The sequence below is a fragment of the Cimex lectularius genome, unplaced genomic scaffold, assembly GCF_000648675.2.
Source record: "Cimex lectularius strain Harlan isolate CLEC.00 unplaced genomic scaffold, Clec_2.1 scaffold260, whole genome shotgun sequence".
Taxonomy (NCBI): domain Eukaryota; kingdom Metazoa; phylum Arthropoda; class Insecta; order Hemiptera; family Cimicidae; genus Cimex; species Cimex lectularius.
Window position 1 is genome coordinate 20,374 of NW_019392831.1, and position 12,839 is coordinate 33,212.

Genomic DNA, 12,839 nt, shown 5'->3' on the forward strand with positions numbered 1-12,839 from the left:
AATGGGCTTGCTTTAAGCAGCTTAACAGTACGATAGTAACGATTCGGTCACAATTAGCTTTTCTAACTCAACCCATGGTGGATTATGATGAATTAAAAACCAACGAAAAGGGATTTAGCATTCAGGGGGCGTCGCGATTGAGTGATTATTTAAGGCGAATTAGCATCTGAACGTCATTAATACCCCGATTAAACTAAGTAGGGAACAATCCCGGGTGGTTAAAATTCTCATCCGAAAATTTGCATTTTAAGATAAAGTAATTTAATTGTGAAAGACTGTGGTTGCGTGCCCTGCTGGTGTTGCTATCGGGCCGGCGGATCGCGTAGAAACGGCCGTCCGGCCCTGTCTACAAGCCAATAAATCCAAACACCCGGTATCAGCACAGATCAGACGTCTCTATTATTTGTTCAAAACTCTCATTTGAAAGTCAATTCCTAATGGTGGCCGGCGGATGAGAAAAAGCGGCATTTTACGATGATGGTATTCCCGAGGGCTTATCTCCATTTCTTAATATCCCAGTCCACACTTCCGAGGTGTTCCACTTTCCATTATGACCTTACAATGATAATTGTCAAATCTTTTTTTATGGTCTCTGTTGTACGGATTATGAACCAAGAGGACAACCACGGATATGATTTTTACCACATTTGGAGAAATTCTTCAAAACCTGTGTACCTGTATGAACCGAGAATTTTCAAAAATCCAAGAGGGATCAGAACTAAAATAATCAAAGTGTTATATGTCGACTATCCGACGAAAGTCAGAATTATCCTGCACTTTCTTGGCGTATCTGGACCATGCATTTTCGTTTGCCTTGTAATGCAGGGCATTTCTTTGACAGCTTGACTATCCGTCAAAAGGGCTATGCTTTGATTTGTTTTTATCGACCATTGAGATTATTTATCAGAATATTCGTGTACTTCTTATAATGAACTATATTAATTTTTATGTAAAGAAGGTTGAAATACTACATAAAACCGGGGGACCGCAAGTCTCCATAGCTCAGTAGGAGAGCAGTGTTTCGCCTGTTCTGAAGTCGTGGGCCAAGCACGTCTTAAGTTTAATACTTTTGCTTTTAAATCCATTATATTTAGTGGTCTATTGACCAAATTACTTCTTTCAATTAATTAATCCTTTTGTGTAAGGTTTTGGTTGAAATGAAAAAGCTAGTTGGTGTTCGAGTGGATCGAAGCCACGATTTAATAAGTAAAACGAATTATAACTCCACTAACAGCTCTCCGTGGCCACTAGGAGCACAATAGATCTATTCCGGTCGAGGTGCAGTAGGCCTTGTGGCCGCCTCTTTTATCCCTATTCCTATCCCCGTGGTCACTTCATATGTCGCCGGGAATCGAATTCTAATTACACATTTCAAAAATGGCGAAAAGGAGGGAAAATTCGAAAGGTTGTAGGTTGAGATGGGGAGTTGGTGTCAGAGTGGATCGAAGTCACGATAGCTCAAGTGGTAGAGGATCAGCGTGTTTAGCCGAAGGTCGTGGGTTCGAATCCCGCTCGTGACACTAAATAAAGATTAATTAATTGAAACAAGTTATTTGGTCAATCGGACCACGAAATATAATGGATTTAATAAGCAAAACGAAGTAAACTTCACTAACAGCTACTCGTGGCCACTTCATATGTCGCCGAGAATCGAATCCTGATTACCCGACATTTGAAAAATGTCAAAAAAGACGGAAAATTCGAGAGGTTGTAGGTTGAGTTGGGAGTTGGTGTCCGAGTGGATCGAAATCACGATAACTCAAGTGATAGAGCACCGGCGTATTTAGCCGAAGGTCGTGGGTTCGAATCCCATCGTGGCACTAGCTTTTTCATTTCAACCAAAACCTTACATAAAAGGATTAACTTTTGCTGTTGTTGCGATGGTCTTTAATGAACTAGCTATTACCGAGGACTATTATTAACAAATGGAACTGCGTTCAGGGGCAATAAATGTCCTGATGCAATTTGCCTCGGTCCTCGTTGTCCCCATATGCTCTCGTACCCAAACAAGGGCGATTTAGTTATTTATCCGAATGTATGACAGAGCAAAGAATGTATTCCCATTGATTCTGATAGTTAAAAACAACATTTTCTATTCAACAATTCAGAACTTTATTTACCAGCGTGTCATGATGCACACATTTGGAACAATTCGTGTTGTTTGGTATTTTCCTGCATTAAGATTCTGTAGTCTCTTGTGGCTGAATTTTCTTTAAAGAAAAAAAGTTCTGAACTAACAAGGTGAAACTGGTCTAGCATTTTAATAAGTTAAACTGTTAAGAAACATGTATTGACAAGTGTGAAACCTTGTGGAGTGAAATTAAATATTGAATCCATTATATTTAGTGATCTATTGACCAAATTACTTCTTTCAATTAATTAATCTTTTTATGTAAGGTTTTGGTCGAAATGAAAAAGGTAGTGCCACGAGCGGGATTCGAACCCACGACCGTCGGCTAAATACGCCGCTGCTCTACCACTTGAGCTATTGTGATTAACTATTGAGATAATCTAGCACTAGATCAAGCATGCCCAATTCATTCTATAACATAAAATAGGACTTATGACAATGAATCCTGATTAAGGTTTTTTTTCTTCAAAAGCTCGACGAAGGAACTGTGTTACTTCTAATCGGCCACATGTATAATCGTTTTTTTAATGTATACTAGGGGATTATTCTCCGTTTGTTGACCGATATTTCTATCACTTTTTAACGTATCAAGAGTCATCGGCAGAAAACGTACTTCGATTCCGGAAATTCAGAGTTCCTCGATGTTTCATGTACAAGGATCCTAAGTTTCAATAACACTGCTGTGGAACCTTAAACCTCCGCGTTGGAACGTAATATAGTTCAGAGTGAAAAGAATTTAGAATAATAAAATAGAAGAAGAGGCTGAATAGATTTTTATTCATGACAAATAAAAGGGGTCGAGCACATCCATATGCAAGAGATTTTTTCTCTTTTCAAATAGCATTTCTCTCTCAAGAGGAAAACAATTAAACCAGCTAAAAAGTGCGCATATAAACCAGCGTTTTGATTGCTCCCGCTAGTTGAACGAGAATATTATTATCGACTCGGCATCGTTCTTAATGTCTGTTCCGTTCAAAGAGCGCCTATTTTCCTCCACTATATCCCCGGGAGCGTTTCAATCTGATTTTTACGCCATTCTTTATGGAGAGAATATTCAACCTTCATTTCTTGATCGCAATAAAACAAAAAAGGTCCGTATGGAATAAAAGTCGGGCCCATTTCCCGCCGCATGTTCTATCACACTCGCTACCTATATTGTTTAAGGCACGCAATTCTAGGAGGTAATTTTATACAAATACGCCTCCATTAACCTCACGAGATCCTTACGTCTACTGCGGAAGAAGTCGTCCGGATATTACTTCTGATTATCACATAACTCATTTTCGACCATCGTTTTAACATATTTTATTGAACTTTGGGGTAGGATGAAATAGCGGTTCGGTGAAACACTGTTTACTTTTTTATCTATGGAACTTATACGTGGTCTGTCTGTTCACACGCGTAAAATTAATCCGTTTATTTGTAGCCAAACTTTATCAACCATTTCCAGATACCTCGCCTTACTTAACTAATTACACCCTTTAACATAATAAAGTGGCAAGCACACACATGGGCAGGCAAAAATTTCCACCCACTTGCAATATAACTTGATTTGTATATATTTTTATATATTAATCAAAGCCTTACGTTTTTTAACGTTTAATAATTGAGTTTTCGTCTAAAAAGTTTAAAAAAATGTAAATTGCTAAGGAAAATGACAAATGAAAAAACACGGACAGATAAAATTTGTTTTAATTTTGTTTTAGAGTTTTAATTAACATTTCAATATTGCGTATTTCCTCCTCTTGCTTTAATTACATCTCGAAGACGCCTCGGCATACTTTCTACCAGTCTGGAAATGTGTCTTTGCTGGAGGTTAGCCCATTCTTCACGAAGAGTCCTTTCAAGGTCGTGGAGTTCATCAGGAAGTGATGTACTGCTCTTATTCATGTTTTGAGGTTACCCCATAAATATTCTGTTGAAGGTACTTTTGAACTATGCGAGCGACATGTGGAAGGCAATATCGCGTGTTAGACTAGGATTGTCGCCGATTTCACCGAACTCAAGCAACGCTCGATGTTCCAAAATTTCATCCACATAGGAAGTGGCCGTCAAAAACTTTCCTCGAACAACAACCAACTCTGTGCGATTCTCCATTGAAATTCCCGCCCACACCATCACTGTGCTCCATTGAAAAGATTGGCTCTGGGAAAAATTCCAAGCTTTGTACCTTTTATTCCGCCTCCTCCACACTCTTTCCCACCGTCTGGAAGCATAGAGCAAATCTACGCTCATCTGTAAAAAGTACAGCAGACCAATTGTCTAAAGACCAATGGCTGTGTTCTCGAACAAATGGTACCGTGCAACTCTGTGTGTTCTGGTCAATTCTGGTTCTCTTATGGGGCGAACTCTCTTTTTTCGAGCAGTTCGTTTAGAAATTTGGACACCTCGTACTTCCTGGAGCTGATGAATCGCACGAACAACAGTAAGCTGCCGGTTTCGCAAAATTCTCAAAGTCAAGAAATGGTCATTTTGTGGTTCTGTTACCCTAGGGTGTGCAGAACCGGGCCTTCTATGGTAGGACCCAGTTTCCTGAAAATGTCTAACGACGGTTCGCATTGTTTCGTAAGGAAATCCGATGGCAATAGCCGCATACTTGATGGAACGTCCAACAATAAGTGCCATACCACGCGCAACATCCTCAGCACTAAGTGGTATTTTTAAGTTTAAAAATTGAAATTAAGAAAACAAAGGTAGAAACTGAACAGTTTATAGCTTTCAGAATTCAAATGAAACTGAATAAACATTTTAAATTGCATAAAAGTAAACAATAAAAAAATTATCGTTGTTTTGGATTAAGGATTAAGTGTGTTTAACTCTAATTGATATTCCCAATTTTTCCATAGAATAAGCAAATATTTATTGATAAAAACAATGATGCAAATTAAGGACAATTTTTTTAATCTAGAAAATGAAAAAAAAAACAATTAGGCGGAATTTTTTGCCGGTCAGTGTATTTAACAATGTTTCACTTAATTAATATTTATGAAAGGTATTGGTCGAGATAAAAAAGTCAGTGACACGAGCGGGATTCGAACTCACGACCTTCGGCTAAATACGCCGCTGCTCAACCGGCTAACCACTCGACCTATCGTGACCTCTATCCGCTCGGGCACTAAGTTCCATCTCAATCTTACTTCTCGAATTTCCCCTCCTTTTTTGCCATTTTTCAAATACCTTTCATAAATATTAATTAATTGAAAAATGTTATTTGGTCAATCGGACCACGAACTGAATGGCATTTAATAATAATCAACCACACGTGTGTGTTGCTATTTTTAAAAAACTTTACTAAGGAATGATTTAGTTTTAGTTTTTGTTGTTAAATTGTGAATAAATAAAAGTAAAAAATGTAAGTAAAAAAATATTCCTGTCATATTTACGGAGACTTACATTCGGCCTCGTGCTTCCTAAATTAACCCTCCTAATTAAATAAAAGAGAGTTGTAGCACTGGCCGGTTTCTTTCCCCTCTGCCTACTAGTCTGACAGATCTGTCAGATTTGTATATAAGTATACGTTTTGCTCAATTTATATTTATTTAATACAGATAGCAATAAAACAAAAAAAAACTAACTAAAAACAAATTTATATACACAAACCAACGAAAATTTAATTTTTACGAGGTAACTCTATAACAAACTTTACAGGCTAAATGAACCTTTTACAATCTAAATAAACTTTTTCTATAAACTTTCGGGATAACTAGGTGTCCGCTTCTTGATTCCGTCGGTGTTGAAAATTCCCGCTTCCAGGAAATTGGAGGGTTCCAAATTTGGGTGTGTCCACGGTCGTCTAGGTCGATGAATGAATTTATTATTTTCTAAAGATCTAAAGTTGAGATATCTGCATTTAAGCACATCGTCACATTTTTCCCAGCTAGTCCTCGGAATACCTCGCTTACCCTAATCCTAAGTCTATCCTCATTAATCGGTATATGATACATAGACTACTTTAGTAGGAAGCACTATAATTTAGGTGGCACGCTTTGGTTATTGGTAAAAGTTCTTAACAAAATACATTTACAATTAAATCCTGAAATCAACTACAATATAATCCTGAAAGGATAATCTGTCCGACCATTACCAACGTTTTTTCCCATTTTCGGCTCTTTTCACCTCGAGGAAGCCGACTCCTTATACAAAAAGTCTTTCTATACCGACTTCCTTCCCCACCCCTTCAAAATCCAACGTATATAAACATAAAACAGCAATATCTCACTGGCACTCTCTACACGATACGCAAGAATGGCACAATTACGCAGAAAACAAACACTTTAAGTGATTAGAAATACTTTGATTGAATATAAAAAACATTTTTTTTTGCATTGTATAAATAATTTTTTTCCACATCCTACAAGTATTTGTTAAATTTAAACAATGTTTGTAAATTCCTAGGCCCTGAAGATGATCTCAATACAGATCGAAACGTTGACACGACAAAGAAAATGTTTTTCTGAAACCTACATCACACCAGACCGCATCTCACGATTCCTGAATAATAATTCTCTGTAAAGTGTAAAGTTTGAAATTTATTGAAAATTATTTACATAAGTTAAAGTTAGGATAAATCCTATCAATTTTCTTTATTTATTTATCCATTGAGGCGTTAAATGGTACTCATTACATGCTTACATATTTATTTACTTTTTAAACTCTAGGACGCATATTGTGACAGTTTTTCTAATTTCATAATTTTTACATTAAATATCTAATGAATGAATGAAAATTATGCACAACTTATATGCCATTGGTTATTTCAGGGTAATTATTTAAAAAAAAGGATTAAAAATGCATTATTGTTTCTGCCATGGAGGAATTAAACTTTTACTTTTTAATTTGAAGGATACTCTTTTCCATTTTTGAAATAGTTTTTTAATAAGTTTATTAACCTAACGTGGAGAGAAATTTCTCGATGAAACTGTAATAGAACGTCATGTCTATCCATCTATTTTGGGGATTATGGGGGCTTTTTATAAAACGATAATGTGGTCTTTTACAAAGGATTTAGACCTCAAGGGCGTCATGTCAACGCACAAAGCCGTAAATCACCAACTTTGCAGCGGGTTTGATCCTTTCAAACTTGGTTAATTTTTTAGCCACGCAAAGTTGTTTTTGAAGGTGATCCTCGAGAAAACGTATTATGAAGTTTTCAAAGTCACCTGGCGTCCCGGGTTAGGTCTCATTAAAACAATTGAAACTTACACAAAAGTAAGTTCTTTTATTAGTGCAATTAACTTCAGGAGATTATCAGGATGATAGGTTTTTAAAAAAACTTTTATATATTTTTATATTTTAATGTTTGCCCTTTTAATCATGAAAAATATCCTTCTCTTCAGTCTGTCCGTTCTAATTTTATAAGTAAGAAGGGATATAAAAAAGTATTACGGTATATAAATCTAATTTTATCGATTCTGTTAAATATGAATGTAACATCTTGAATATGTAAATTATGCTTATTTTCGAGTGTTTTGAAGAAAACTGAAATAATCATTACTTCTTTAACATTTTTCTGAATGTGTTTTCTTTAAAATACTGTTTTGGTTTGGAATTAAGTTTCATTAATCGTTGAAAGTTGTATTTATGTTTTATGTAGCATAGTCAGGAGTTATTGAAGAGTTAGGTGGTAAATTCGTTTTAATAAAATACTACCGACCGCGTTAACAACAGGATCCCGCAAAGCGCTTGGCTCTTAAAACTTCTCTCATTAAACGTAGTTTTACAACCGGGTTAAGCCACGTCTTGTCAACGTTATCGTTTTTAACTGCACCCGTCCATACAAGATTATTACAACCTGTTAGAAAAAGCAATTTTCATCGGTGCTGTAGTTAAACCCTCATTTGAATAGGAATAATTTCGCCCTTTGTCAATGGGCGTAACGACAATCACGACGGCCGTGGCTTAATTCAAATAAGACCGCCAAAAACCTCCAAAGGTTGCCGTGAAAACATAGTTTGACATGCAAAAACGATGGGCGATCCTTTTGACGACCGTCTCATTAGCGTGGGACGAGAAGTCACACTCCGGTTAATCTCCATAGCCGTTGAATAAAATTATCACGAGATTAACCCGCTAAAAATAGGCAGAGCACTCAGTTAAGTTCGCCGAACGGGCCTATTTACACATTCAAAACACCGGAGGTGTCTCCGGCTCCCTCGGGAAGAAAAACACATTATGAGCTCACCGTCAAAATGAAGGACAGATGGACAGTTTCGTAAACGGGCTTTTCACGAAAAGATTTTTTAAACACTTTCTCTGTTGACAGAGGAATTTAAAACCTTTGTCCTTATATGTCAATTAATTGAAGACCATTTTAAGTTAGAAGATACAAAGGTACAAGTACAATCAATGACAGCTAGTTTTCAAAAAATGATGTTATACGATAAACTGCCAAAATAATAATAGGGCTATTCACGATCTTTGTGTTAACCTTGTTAACTCTGTTAAGTCCTGTTAAAATGATGGCGTAGACTTGTAAGAATCGGCTAGTTAACATTGCCAGGCCAATGTTAGATGTTACGTCGAAAATGTAGTCACGTTGCTATCCGTTAGGGCGTAGGTAACCAACATGGCAGCCATGAATTTAACAACTGTTTTTGTTTACACGTATTTTTATTCTTAAATACGCATTAATTAAATCAGACCAATACATTTCTTTTGTTAATTTCTGACTTGTCTTATACTCTTATTCATAATAGATACATCCCCTATCGTATAAAGTTGTAGGCTGTTAGACGTTAGGATACAAGTTAGGTATGTCGGGACGAATTGAAGCGTGTCATTTGTTAGTACTTTTCGAGTGGATAGATAGCATTTTGAATGAAAGAGTTCAATTTTCCTTTTTTATCAACTTCTGGTATCTTACAGTTTAACACAAAAAAACCAAAACAAACAACAACAAGGCTTCAAGGACTGTAATAGCTTTATTTTTGGTTCTACAGATCAGCATTGCGGAAAAATTAACGTTTAACGCTAAGAAAAGAAGGGGGCGTTCACGTTCTTACTGGACATTTCATTATTCGAGTTAACACGAGTTAACATCTTACAAACATGATGAATACCCTTAGTGCCGACAGCCGCAATTCTTTAATCTATAAACGGCCTGTTGAAGCTAATGAATTTGAGTAGTTAGGTGTGACTTTTTATGCAGACTCCCAAGCGTCTAAGTATTCAAAGTATTTACAACTACAAAGAATATACTCAGAAGAATGCATTTAAATTAATGGCCAAAGATGGAAAATCTTTCATACTTTGCTAATACTAATTTATGGAACAGAAATACGGTCGCTTTCATACTTTGACACTCTGGAAGCAGTACTGGCGAGATTATACACATCAATTCATAACTACTTCGTCTGTTTAGAAATTCAAGATTTTACCCGACACCTTCAGGTGTACCCTACATTCATCAACTAGCTTATCAAATCGTACTCATGCCGTCAAAATGTCATTCCGTAATGTACTATTATCTTCTTCTTCTTTTAGATTGATTATATTCAAACTTAAAAATAACTGTACCACGTTAAAATAACTTTCTTTCAGTAAACAAATTAGACACTTTCAACTCAAAAAGCTAAATATGAGATTTCATTGAAACATTGGTATGAAAAAGAAAACAATATGTGTTGTGAACTCCGTGTACAACGAGCAGCACTTCATTCGCCTTCCCATTACATCCTCAGCCTAACTTTGGCATTGTGTGTTTTACTTCTTGGCTCTAAATAGTTAGCTCAAGAATGAATAAAATATAACTAAAAATAATTAAAAGCGAGTCAAAGTGAGAAATGACTTTTTCGGAGTAAAGGCACTGTGCGGGTCTGCGGATGATATTGCCCTTCAGGATTGTCCCCATCAGGCCTCTAGAAAATCTCATAATGTAGCATAGATAGCTAGGTTGCTATCATAGACCCACTGATTTTTGAGAGAAGGAGGAACGCGTTCAACAGACAATATGCGGGCCAAAATAATTATCGAAATATCTATAGTTGGTTATTACCCAGCAGACCTCAACAGGAAATTAAAAACTCACACTTCTTATATAATTTTATATCCCACTTAATAATTGTAAATCGCCACGGTTTTTATTTAAAAAATAAGACAAATATAAATAATTATTTGGAGATCGTGAGATGCGGTCTGGTGTGACGTATGATTTAGAAAACATTCTCTTTATGGTGCCAACGTTTCGATCTTTATTGAGATCATCTTCAGGGCTCAATAAAGATCGAAACGTTGGCACGACATAGAAAATGTTTTTCTAAATCATACATCACACCAGACCGCATCTCACGATCTCCAAATAATCATTAACAAACGGTCACGAAACACCACACATTTCTACACGAATATAAATTCACTAGTTTTCGTGGTCCGCTTGACCAATTAATATCTTTCAATTAATTAAGGTTTTTAGTTGAGATAAAAAAGTCAGGGTCACGAGTGGGATTCGAACCCAGGACCTTCGGCTAGAAACGCCGCTACTCTACCACTTGAGCTATCGTGACTTCGATCCACTCGGGCACTAACTTCCCATCTCAATCCCACCTTTTGAATTTTCCCTCCTTTTTGCCATTTTTCAATAATTGGTCAAGCGGACCACGAAAACTAGAGAATTTATTAATTTAAAATGAAGTATACTTCACTAAGGCTCTCCGTAGCCATTTCACACTTTTAAACATATTCATTTTGACATTTAAATAAATAACGATACAGATTCCACCTACATATTTTTGAAATTCATTGCGTCCATTAAGTCCACAAAATTGTCACTGAAGTCCGGTTCAAGTCACAGGACGGCAACAGCCTCTTCATTTCCTTCGAATTGTTTGTATGCTTTTATCCAACGTAGTATGCTTTGGTTGCTATTCAACTTTTGCTGTTCCTTTGTATTTTCAATTATTTTATTACGTATTTATATATTTTCTGTTGAGTTGCGACCTGGCTGTCTGTTCATATAGTAACTCCTTTCTCTTTGGTGCTATTGTCAGAGTTTATTCACCAGTGTCTTATCAATCGCGATTATTTCCCCTTGGTTACTTGAACACCACGAAGAAAATTCATGTCTATTTTTTACATATGTGGTTGGTTAAGTCTTCTCCAGAATACACCACAAACGAACACCTGCGATGGTCCTTCAATTAGAAAGTAATCGGGTATTTTGGTTCGAATTAATTTTCAAGTTGACACACCTCGCAGAATTCCACTTTCTTTTGTACCCACAAGTCGATCGGTGGAGAACAAAAGTAGTACAAGAGGTCTGTAATGATTTTATGGGGAAACCTTGTATCATTCGAAGGAGCTTTTGGTTTTTGTGTTCTTCTTCTTCCATCCCTAACCATTATCAGTAGTAGGCGGTGCCGGTTAAGTTAAATGTATCTTATTAATCCGCAACTTTTCAAAGAACTTATACGTAATTTGCTCCAGTATTTATACACGTTTCTTGAGGTTTTGATTAGTATGATTAAATTTTAGCACGATGGTAAATCGTTTAACTTTTTTTGAAAAGTAACTGCGTGGCTTGTTTAATTTTTGTCCTTATTAACGGACACAATTAAACAGGGAAAACATGTTTAACCTCCTGAAAACATGCTCCGTTCTTCAACGATTTATGTTACTGATTGGGAGTAAACGTTCTCAAATTCCTGAGCTACTCTTTTGTTTAGGATCATTTTGCTGTTTGACATGCCTTATTTGTACGTATAAAAATATACGTTTTATTATTTTAATTGATGCGACTCACGGCCAATTAACTTGAAACGTATCACGTAATTTGTCGTTTTGTTCGAAATTCAGTACACTCTATTTCACATGTCGTAGACGTGAAAGAACAATTTTCCTTTATGGGAAAATTTGTCTTTCAGATCGTATTAAAATAGCGAATAGGGGGGGGGGGGTTCCGTTTCCGTCGTACCACGCAACAATGGACCCGGTTGAATGTATAGAAAGGGTTGGAAGCGTGTAATAATGGATTATCGATGACAAGCGTCGGTAGCTTTCAACGGTGTTTTCGCGGTATATTTTTCACCGGGGCTTTTATGAAGATTCCCACTCGATGGTTCTTTGCTCCTCAGGAGACGTGAGAATGAAGCGCGACATTCTTTCCTGTTTGCAGTTTTCTACATGCAATGTTACACAAATTTCAATATTTTCTGTTTTCCTTCTTTGAACTATAAAAAATTTCAAGAGCTATCTTATAGAATAAAAAATATATCATCACCTACGCGGAGGATACCGTAATTTTGTACTCGAATCCTATCAATGTGCCAATAACCAAGAACGCCTTGAGCTCATTGAAGAATGGTAAAGAAAAATGTACTCAGTGTACGTCTTGCCCTAAATGTACATCACAACAAAGAGATGTTCATTTCATGTTTCCATTCAAGTAAATACCTAGTCATACCTAGATGGGCTGACGTGGAATTCCCACACAAGACTTAAGATTCAGTAACAAAACGTAAGACTTGGACAACTAGGTGAGAAATATGCCTTGACCGTCAAAACTAAACTAACCTTATAGAAGCCTTTATTGGGACCACTTTGGACCTTCGGAGAGGAACTGTGAAGTTCTGCCGAGCCATCAAACATCCAGCGCAACCAATCTTTCCAATCCCTAAGTCCCCAGACATATCATCAAAGCTCCTTACTACTTACTAACCTCACTATCCACAACGATCTCAAATCCTTTTGGCAACGAACTGATCCGTTCCTGATT

At 36.6% G+C, this 12,839-nt stretch overlaps 1 non-coding gene across 1 annotated transcript; it reads left to right on the forward strand.

Moving 5' to 3' along the window:
• The first annotated feature begins 1,447 nt into the window (after positions 1-1,447).
• On the forward strand, positions 1,448-1,520 carry Trnan-guu. Its single transcript has one exon. It is a non-coding gene; the product is annotated as a tRNA-Asn (tRNA).
• The last annotated feature ends 11,319 nt before the right edge of the window (positions 1,521-12,839 follow it).